The sequence below is a fragment of the Lineus longissimus genome, chromosome 15 (assembly GCF_910592395.1).
Source record: "Lineus longissimus chromosome 15, tnLinLong1.2, whole genome shotgun sequence".
Lineage (NCBI taxonomy): Eukaryota > Metazoa > Nemertea > Pilidiophora > Heteronemertea > Lineidae > Lineus > Lineus longissimus.
In genome coordinates this window covers 11,903,914-11,914,264 of record NC_088322.1, presented here as the reverse complement: position 1 = coordinate 11,914,264, position 10,351 = coordinate 11,903,914, and positions in this window count along the sequence as shown.

Genomic DNA, 10,351 nt, shown 5'->3' with positions numbered 1-10,351 from the left:
AATTCAAAGTCGGAACAGCCCATGTGCGACCTTGGAAGATTGGTCAAATATAATCACAAGTCCACAAATGCATGCACTCATGATACGTAAATTCATGCTAATCCGGCCAGTAGCTTAGGAATAATAGCACTTTCCAGGTCTTTGGATTTGGCCCCCTGGTAACCAAGTTGTGAATCAAACCAGACCCAACTTTTGCCCCTTGTCTCCAATTATTTCTTCTGTATTTTTTTTTATTTCAACGCCAGAAGGAAATATAATGATTGTAATAATACAATTGTAGTGCCGGCCACTTTTAGCGAGGGGCCGGACGGGGTGACCCACGGGCTGATACAGGTGTGCACTACCACAAATATTCAGGTGCGAGCATGATACGGTGCATTATGCATGAAATGTGCACGAAACCGGACAAGATACGTGATGAACTTACTTTATTGACTTTTGTTGAAGTTAATGTTGATAATATAGACATTGCATTCTAATGTTTATATCAAACTAAAATAGCGGACGCGATGCGTGCCAAGTTAAAAAAAACATCCCTACGTAATCACACGAAAAAATGAAGTCGACGAAGAATTGAACGCTAGGTAAAATCAAAACATTGAGCTCATTCATGGCAATTTTTATTGCTGTATGCGAGCATGATTAAATTAGACATCGTGGTTTCAAGCGGTACGCAGGGTAAACCGGAAACTAGTCGACATGTATGACGTCATTTGAGCGTGGGATCAAAAGCTTGAAGCTTCATTCAGTTTCATCTCGTTTGTATATTGAGTTAATCCCACCTAATTGTTTGCTGTGCGTCTCGTATTTGAAATGTACAGGGCGGGATGTAATGTTAGAGTGAATTGTTTTGTTGAATTTTATAAAATGTCGAACGTCTTAAGGTATATGATGGGAGACATAATCGGTACAGTCAGGTGTGACCTTAACATCAGGATGAAGTTCAGATGACCAAAATGCATGATTCATCTACTAAATGGTCAAGAGTCAATATCAATTTTCAATATAAAACATTGTCACGACCAAGTTGTATGAAGTAATTTTGCTACTGGTAGCGAGAGCCTGGTCTACACCGTGAACTGTTTCTGACACATTTTTGAAACTGGAACATGAAACTTAATGCTTTCGGAAAGAAATCTGTTGTTTTACGTGTATATCAAACATCTCTGAAGCAACTTGCAACATGTTTCAGGAAGGTCTCAAATAATTGTCAGGACACTGCACTTGCAACTATTTCTAGCTTGTCTAATGATCTCAGCCAATGAAAATTCAGGATGGTAGTGCCAACATGGAAAACACAGAGAACACGTGCTCAACGTGGATCCAAGATTTTTTTAAATAGTTGATCGATCTGCTAGGTCCTGGTGAGATTAGATTGTCCAAATATTTGATTTAATGAAAGGTGCAGAGGTCGTTTAACAACATTGAGTCACTGATCGTGAAACCTTTCGCCCTTTGTGGTAATCTCTAGCTATCTCAATTGGTCACATTTTTTTGGTGAATGGGACTATCGTTCCCGGATAGATGATTCACGTACATGTATCACTTTCATTCACCATCACTAGGTTAAGTTCTCAAGTAAAGGGCACAAGGCATAATGATATTTCGGCTATTCAGTTCTTCATCTCTGGTAGCCAAAAAAATGCGATCACTCATTCAAAAAACATCTTACGGTTATGGTACAAAGAGTATGTGAGTCAGCTTCTCGTAAGTCTACAACGTGTGGGCCCTTTGTAGTATCACTATGTTATAAAGGGCACTAGCTTATGACTCTTCAAAAGATGTAGGGTAATTGGTATAGTCAATCGCCTTTTGATTTCCTCACATCATAGGTTTTATTAAGCTATCTCTGTGACACCATGCCCTTTGGTTTAAAGTTTCTCCTGTATATTCATCTAGATATGTAAATGTTATATCTATAACACCTTTAACTGAAATAGACAACGGGTCGGCGAGATTTTTGATAGGCATTAGATCATATCCTAGCCATACACATGTATGTCTTTGCTTGGGGTATATGAGGAATTTACAGATATATGCAGATATATATCTTGTCTATATTCCGCCAAGTTCAGTTTCGCGTTCATTTACCCCGGGTTTTTTTTCTACGACCGTGTGGGGCATCATACTGTGAATTCATTAGACATGTAGGAAGTTCACCTGCCATGTTTCCTACTTCGACAGGGGTACATGTAAAACATATTGCGTAACGTTAAAAATACCGAGGGGACCCCCACTGCCGATTGCACCTTACATGTACGTTATAATGATCTACGGCCTATTATGAATGCAATGTACATAAATACGACTGCACGAACCTTTTCTACGTTTGATAGACACATCTCATTGCAGCATGCTGAATGAAGGTAGGGGCGGAGTCCATGAAAGTGTTAACTTCATCAACTTGTTAAAATTTGTGATGTTTGTTGTTATTTTCATCAGCATTTTGTACCACATTTCGATATTTTATGCGATATCATCGAAACGGAAAGACACTTGGTTTCTTCCCACGGGGGTCCATTCATCAATGCTATTTTCGCATTGCTTGGGGCTCTGGATGGCAAACTACTCCTCGGATTTCTGTGGAGTCTAGTTTCGATTGGTCTTCGTCTCAAAACCAAACAGACTTTTTTCCATTCTATCAATCACAGTAACGAAATAGTTTTTGTGTATGCATTTGTGAATTTGTACAGTTTCCGCTCTGTACGGTTTATATTCGACCAATCTGGATGAAATGATGAGGTAGTAGTTTTTTTGAGTCCATCCGCTAAATGCACCGAGAATGAACAAGAAATACCCCAAAACAAAACATGGCCTTTTGCATTTTTACCCACTCAAAATCCTATCTTGCCAATAAAGCGAAAGAGGATCATTCACATTTAAAAGCGTGAATGAAGGTAATTCCAATCTCAGCCCAAGACTTTCTCTTAAATTATTTGATCAACTTGAACCGCAATCAGCGGTCATCGAATGCCGAGATCATCCAGTGCAGTTTTGAGTTCTGGTAGCAAACCCCCTTTTGATTCGAAGTACGTGGCAATATCAAAATTGCATGTTTTGTATTTGATAAAATGGGCGTTCAATGGCTCAAGTTTCTCATGAGAACGCCCTTAGTCAGATAGCCCCTTTAACGGTTGACTAAAGTCCACCTTCCTCACCAGACAGGCAATTTATAACTACAAAATCAAAAATACGAAAGGGTAGCAATAGAATCCAAAATTATACATGTACCTAAAAGCAGCGGCATATCGCTCTAGTCTAAACAATGTTTCCACCGGAATTAAAAGCCTCACGTCGACAGCCCTTGAAATTGAAAGGCCTGTCTGGTGACGTTGTCAGTCGATTGTTGGCAGCTGGTTTTCGCGACGGCCGTAAGGTACATGCAACAGTTGCCATTTCGGCATGAAAGGCATATCTACTTAAGTAGGTATCTGCTGAAATAGGTTGACTGTTGTTAATTCTTAGGAGATTGTTGTCTGTTGAACATTTCAGGTAAGAAATTGTAAGGGTACGCCGAAATTAAAGAAAAAAGAAGTAAAGCGTATATGTTGTATTGTATGTAATTCAATGGCAATTGGGGTTAAAAAGTTTGGCATCTTGGATAACAGTCAACCTCTAATAACTAAAACTTTCTGAAAGAAAACAGACATTTAAATAGTGTTAAGTCCTCTAAATGCGTCGAACTCTTACGGAAGTGAACTTTCTGAAAGAATCGATGGACATTTTTAAGAGTGTTTTAGTCTTCTAAATACGTCTGATAGAAATGCTCCACCAGTATATCAACAAAAATTTCCCAAATATATTTCATGTTTCCTTTTTGAATCTTAAAATACCTTTAGTAAAAACAAAAATGCTGTGATTATCTATATTTCTGTTAAACACTTCGTCCTGAATAATAGCGACGAGAAGGCAAAATTGTCGAAAGTCGACTTTCAAAAGTCAGACGGGCAAGGGGCCTCAAACGGTGCCTTTTAATAGTTGAACAAACCCTACACAAAATAAACACAGACTCGTGTGTCATATTTTGATAAGAAAACCACACGTGTCTGTTTTAGTGTAAATGCCCCAGGAATGGTTGTCTTTGCCCGGAAATTCACGAGACCACAGTTCGATATGTATTGACCATTGGTAACGTCATCAGGTGATTTCATAAATCTTTGATGGACCTGAGGTTAGTTTCCAGGCTACTGATAAGTTTGTCTCCAGAATTCGTCGGGAGTATTCCATTGGTCAAAATAGCACAATCAGCGGCTGGCGCTGATTATTGCAATGACGTCATTCAGGGTTCCCTTGGATGCCATCTTGCTCATCTCGGTATGTTTAGAAGAGCTATTAACTTAAGTTACTTTCTCAGACACATTCGAAAGTATTCTGGTGATTGTCTTGAAAACATCCTCGTTAGCAAATACCAAACGATGCGTTGCCAACATGAACAATGCTCGTGGCGAGACCATGCGTCGATGTTGCCGAGGTGATTCCCTTATGACGTCATTACATAGGTGTTCCCCAACCTTTCCAGAAACGACCCTTCATAATGGAACTAATCGAGACTTTCTCTGAAATGCAAGAATAAATAGACAAGATTGTTTCTGGGAAAATATCCGTTTTATCAGCGCCATTTGAGGACGCTCAGGTTGTCCTGACTCGGGGGGGGGGGGGGGGGGTTCCTTTGTGCATCTATCATACAACAAAACTTTGGATTTTTCCTGTCCTATTTGTTGGGATTCTTCAGAAAAAACACTTCAAGTCCTTCAAGTGGTTCACGTGGTTCTGACTTGACGCCAACCGGCCAAAACAGCAAAATACAACTTTAATGAAATAACTCAGAGTAGGCAGCATTAGATTTAAATGGAACTTTTATTCAATCATGTTTATACATAATTAATGCATTTCTTGGCAGGGGTCATTTCCCCATCCTTTATAAGAAAAAAAATCTAAAAAAAGTTCACCTTAAATACGTCTAGCGTGTCATGGATACCGTGTCTGTCGTTAACCACTCAGCCATCTTTGGATAACACCCATTTTTGTATGTGTTGTCGGTTGGCAGGTTTCATAATTGTTTCTCTATGACGTCCTAGCTAGTTTGCACTTGACTTGCTTCAATTATGCGAGGATCCGAAACGGTCCACGTAGTCAAAAATTATGATAATAAACCCTGTAATAAACACAATGAAGATGTGTTCCCAATTCCGTAAAAAACGACAATAAAACTTAGCAAGAAGACTGCTTAACACAACTGCACAGCTGAGCCAAAGGCAGTAATTAATCACGATTATATGCCGCATCATTAAGCATAGAGATCGTGAAGAAATCAGTTTTCTCCTTTTTATACATGTATGTCCAGTATTTTTAGAATTAAGCCGATCAGCCCAATCGTACACAGTTACTGGTAAAGTGTTTCGCAATGAAATGCCAACCGAGTTAACAGCATATCTAGAGAACGAAAACCCACCAGAAGTGACCTAAAAACCCAACCCGACACCTCGGTCCTCGAACCCACTCAGATAGGAAAATACTGAAAACTGGACCAAGCATTCATTGCTATCTCTTTGAAACTCTACGAAAAGGTTCCCCATAACAAATCGATTGCTTGAACATGTTGAACCAAGGCTATCCTTTCTATCCCCAAGAGAAACCGCAGCCGTTTACCCAATGAACGAAACATGATGCAGACTCTGTCAGGACATTACGCTTCTCACTGGCGAATCCGCGACGATTATTTATAACCCGGGTGACGTATTTGATGACGTTCACCATTCATAAATATGCACTGTATGAATTGTACGCGAGCACGTGGTTTTAGCGATGTTCACATGGCGTTTACGATGGCTGATGACGATGTGAATTCACCAGTGCATTCACGGCGGGGTCGTCATATTTCCCTAGGAGATTACGTAAGCTAATAGGTGGTTTCTACGGAATCAAGATCTAAAATCATTTCAAGAGAGGAGTCGGACATGTGCGGGTGGTCGAGACAGAAACTCCCGTGACAAAATAACTTTCAACTTAGAAACTTTCTTGGGCCATCTTGGATATTTATAGCCAACAGTTACATAACCGAGCAATTTGACGGACATGGACTATTACTTAAATAACTGAAAGTGTACCATTGACTTTCAACATGGATTATTTCTATTTTGATATTTATATCACCTCAATAGTATCAATCTGCTGATATCTTTTCGTTTCTATGACCGTCTTTGACATTTGCTGGAAATACATTGCAAGTTGAACTGCAATTGTTCTCAGATATTTCACTTGGAATCATATCAGTGTTTATTTTAATGATTGATTGGTTGTCTGGTTGATTGATTGATGATTTTGATTGATGATTTTGATTCACTTTTTTTATTCGTTAGATATTATTCTCACAAAAGGACGAATACCAGGGTAACACGTGCCAATTGCCCGGGCAGAGGATATTAGCCGTCCGATAGATGTCTCTTTTTCAAATATGGTCGCTTGAATAACGGCTAATAAAAATACAATAGAAAACGATTATCAAAATTATTTGCGGAAGTGGCAGATTAGGAAGTAAGTGAGAAGCAGCCGTTTCAGTTAAAAAAGATAAAATTTACATGTACGCGTCATTGGATGTAAATAAGTGAACAAAGCGTACAAAACGACGGAAGAATTCTTGGACGTCGTTTACCTGGAGTAGGGAAAACGCCAAAAGGCTTGAATTCAAGATATGCAAAGGAGATTTCATGGAAAATATTGGTGATTTCATTCCAGCTCGAGGTAAGTTGATTAGATTTTTTAAACCATGTTTTCTTCTGAAAGTCCGCCTCAATTGTTCGTCTGGTTTTCGATCTTACAGTCTGGGACGGACGGGGATTCCCTTGAATGACATTTCCGCTGCGATCTCAGCATATTTTATGCCACTATTACTGGTGACACAAACGTATTACGTCTTTGCTAGCAATAATATCGATAATATTAATACATGTAATATCGATATCAATAGTACATGAGTATAGGGAGGTTGATGTAAAAGTGTCTGTGGAATCGTTCTCTATATCATTCAATAGTGATATGTTCTCTTCTACGGAAGTGTGTTTCGCTGCTGGTATGGTCAATCGCCGAGTTAGTGTTTGTTACAACTGGTTTGGGCCAATTATCGCCCAGTTAACCGCTGCTGGTATTGGACAATAATTGCATGCACAGCATACGCATTCAACGACAACACCTGCTGCGTCCGTGCGCTAAAATCGTGAGTCCCTTGTGTAGGTAAAAAATATCAGGCTGAAAATATCATGCTGCATGATAAATGAAACCTGATTTTGTACAGGTCAGGAGTACTTTAATTACTTTTGAATGGTGTGGGTAAATTTCATTGGTGTTTTTCGCTAAACAGAATAACATATCCAGAAAATTGCCTGAGAAAATGAGGCCGGCACTCCGCTCGTTCAAAAAACCGAAACTTGAGTTAGTGTTTGTTACAACTGGAAAACTGAATTGGAAAATTAAGAATTGTGTAAAAGCGCCCTAAGTTTGAATTTCAATGATGCCGTTGTGCAGACTGATGCCTGGTTTCAGCGAATTCGCATGGATGATAACTTCACTGCAACACTACTTATTAATTTGATTTACCTGAGCCAGAAGGGAAAAATACGCACCCGCGTGTATATGAACGCTCCTTTAAAAATAAGCGTGTGGCTACCGTAGCAATGACCTTAAAACTCCTGAAATAGAAGAATTTCACCCTCGAACATATGCCCAGGGGACGTGTTTCTTTTACCACGAATATTAGTAAGGCCTACACACGTATATAGCTTCGGACTGTCGACAAAGCGACCCTGCAGGGCCAAAGCTACCAATAATGAGGGCATACGAATATAGGTCATACACTTGAGCCAGTCATTATCTATTCCCCCCCGCAGCTCTCCTTGTTGAATTATTCCGTCAGTCTTCCCATAGTTCATTGCTCCTCCACGCCATCAAAAGGAACGATTTAATTGGTTGAGATTAACGGCACCATTCGCCAAATTGGCATCACTGTCTATGCCATATTCGAAGTAAGCCTGTCCCGACGCAATGGTGACGTCACAAAAAAAACTATCATTTAATTGTGAATACTTTTTATATAATATCTTGCCAAACTCACACCTTCCGAGACAGTGGACTCGACCCCATTTCCTTCGCCGAATTCATTTGCATGGGAGCCAGATGCTCCCCTTGAAGGGTGTCGCACAAATGAATTAGCAAACCCACACCTTTCTAGACAGTGGACTCGACCCCATTTCCTTCGCCGAATTCATTTGCATGGGGGCCAGATGCTCCCCTTGAAGAGTGTTGGATAAAGAAATTGGCTGAGTCCATTCTGAGTGACGGTGTACGTGGGACCAGTGTACCCTTCCATAGCCTTGATCAAGCTCCTCGTCATCTAATACATGCCCGAGACTGCTGGGGTGGTTTTGGGCAAGTATTTGATCTTAAGGGCAGCGTTCCACCGAGGTGGCAACCAGAGAGATGCGAGTGCTGGTTGCAATAGCCACAGACGAATTCTAATAGTATACAGTCTCCAATGACGAAAAAGTCATCGGAAGCCCTGCAGCAAACCAAAACAAATTTTCAAAGCATGGCTGATGTAGGCATATACATCATTTGTTCTCTTTACTTATCCATTCCATAGTCTGTCTGGGTCTTCAAAATTCTGTGTTCACAGTAACATAGTATTGTTCTCAGTATTGTGCTATGCTACCTGATATTTGCTACACACATTAGTAGCCTTCAGTTCAAATAAAAAAGCCTAAGGCTGTGTTTCTAAATAATGCATTAAGAGGGAAATACAGAGAAGTTTACATTAATATTGAGGATACCATTGATACAAAGGTGCTCAGAATCGGCTTGTTAACCGTCAAGTAAGGTAACAATATTTTGGATCTAACTCAAAATTAAAACATTGACAATCTTAAAAAAGAGATCCGATGAACCTGTTTAGATATGTCAAGTTATCGCCGCCAATTTATCTTCGCGGATTTTGCGTTTAACCTTGATTCGAAAAAAAAATTCTCGAATTTTGTTTGACGTTTGATTTGATTTTTGAAAATCGCAAAAGAAGGGGGGGGAGAAATGTAACGATATACAGTACATTCCTATCATGCTGCACTATTCTTACAAGAAAACACTTGCCTATAAAAAGGGAAACATGACCCTCAAGCCCTGGATCCGTCGACCCGGAATCCGTTACCTCTGGTTCAGAATTTGAATACATGTAGAGTAGAATATGCAACGTACGTGTCAGGTAAAGAGGAGTCCTTGGTGGACTGGGCAACAAATGGGGGGGGGGGGGGGGGGGGGGGTTGTGCCAGGTTAACTAGGCTGCCAATAAGACTTGAAGAAATTGACCTAATTTCAAAATAAATTTCCCAGGAAATTTATTAAATATTCGGTGTAACCAGAGTCTTTTGTATAGAAAGACTCTGGTGTAACTTAGCCAACTCTATAAATGATAATCTACCATCGTTCATATCGACAAACTCGTATAAAGATGTTATTGCTTGTGCGGGATAAGAAGAATAACACTTACAAAATAACAATGCAATTATAACACAACACTTCAAACCGTAAGCCAGCTACATGTATTTCGATTAAATATAGTTATCGACCCCAAAATATCGATGACGGCAATTTTTCTCCATTTTATTTCATTCGAAACCTACTATTAACGAGTACTATACCTTGTTATTATACGATGGCCTCGCCTACAGCAGTATGCATTGTTTTACTTTTCTCTCTTTATCCATCTCCTCATCCTTAAAGTGTCGAGCTCTATTTTTCTTTGGTTACGCCTATGTTTTCGTCATTTAATTTCTGTAGAAACCTTGCACCCTTAGAAATAAAGGTTTTTGAGCTTCAGAAAAGCCGTTAAAGGTTTTTCGGCCAACTCAAATTTCAGATCGTAGAGGCTTTTCTGGTAAATTTCTGGAGCCGCTGTGGTGTAGTGTCTTGGACTCTCGACCAGCGGTCAAGAGGTCCCGGGTTCGATCCCCACTGTCGGCGTGAGACTGTAGGCTGTTCTCTCTGTCTTACTTGCCTCTCTGCACCCTGGTGTATAAACGGGTACCGGTCAGAAATGCACAGGTTATAGCGCTGGTTGAGCAGCTCATCTGTGGTCTATTGAAAGGTTTCAGGACAGACCGGGGTTAAACTGAAAGTCGGATGATAACCTATATCGTAGTTGATATCAGATTATAAACCCTAAACTTTAACTTTAACTTTAAATGAGGAACTCCAAATGTTTTTTGAGATGAAAAACCTCAATGGGTTTGTCACTTCCCTGAAAACCCTTTACGGGGTGCATATTTGTGTCAACTGGAGACTGACATCTTCATTTAGGGATACCACT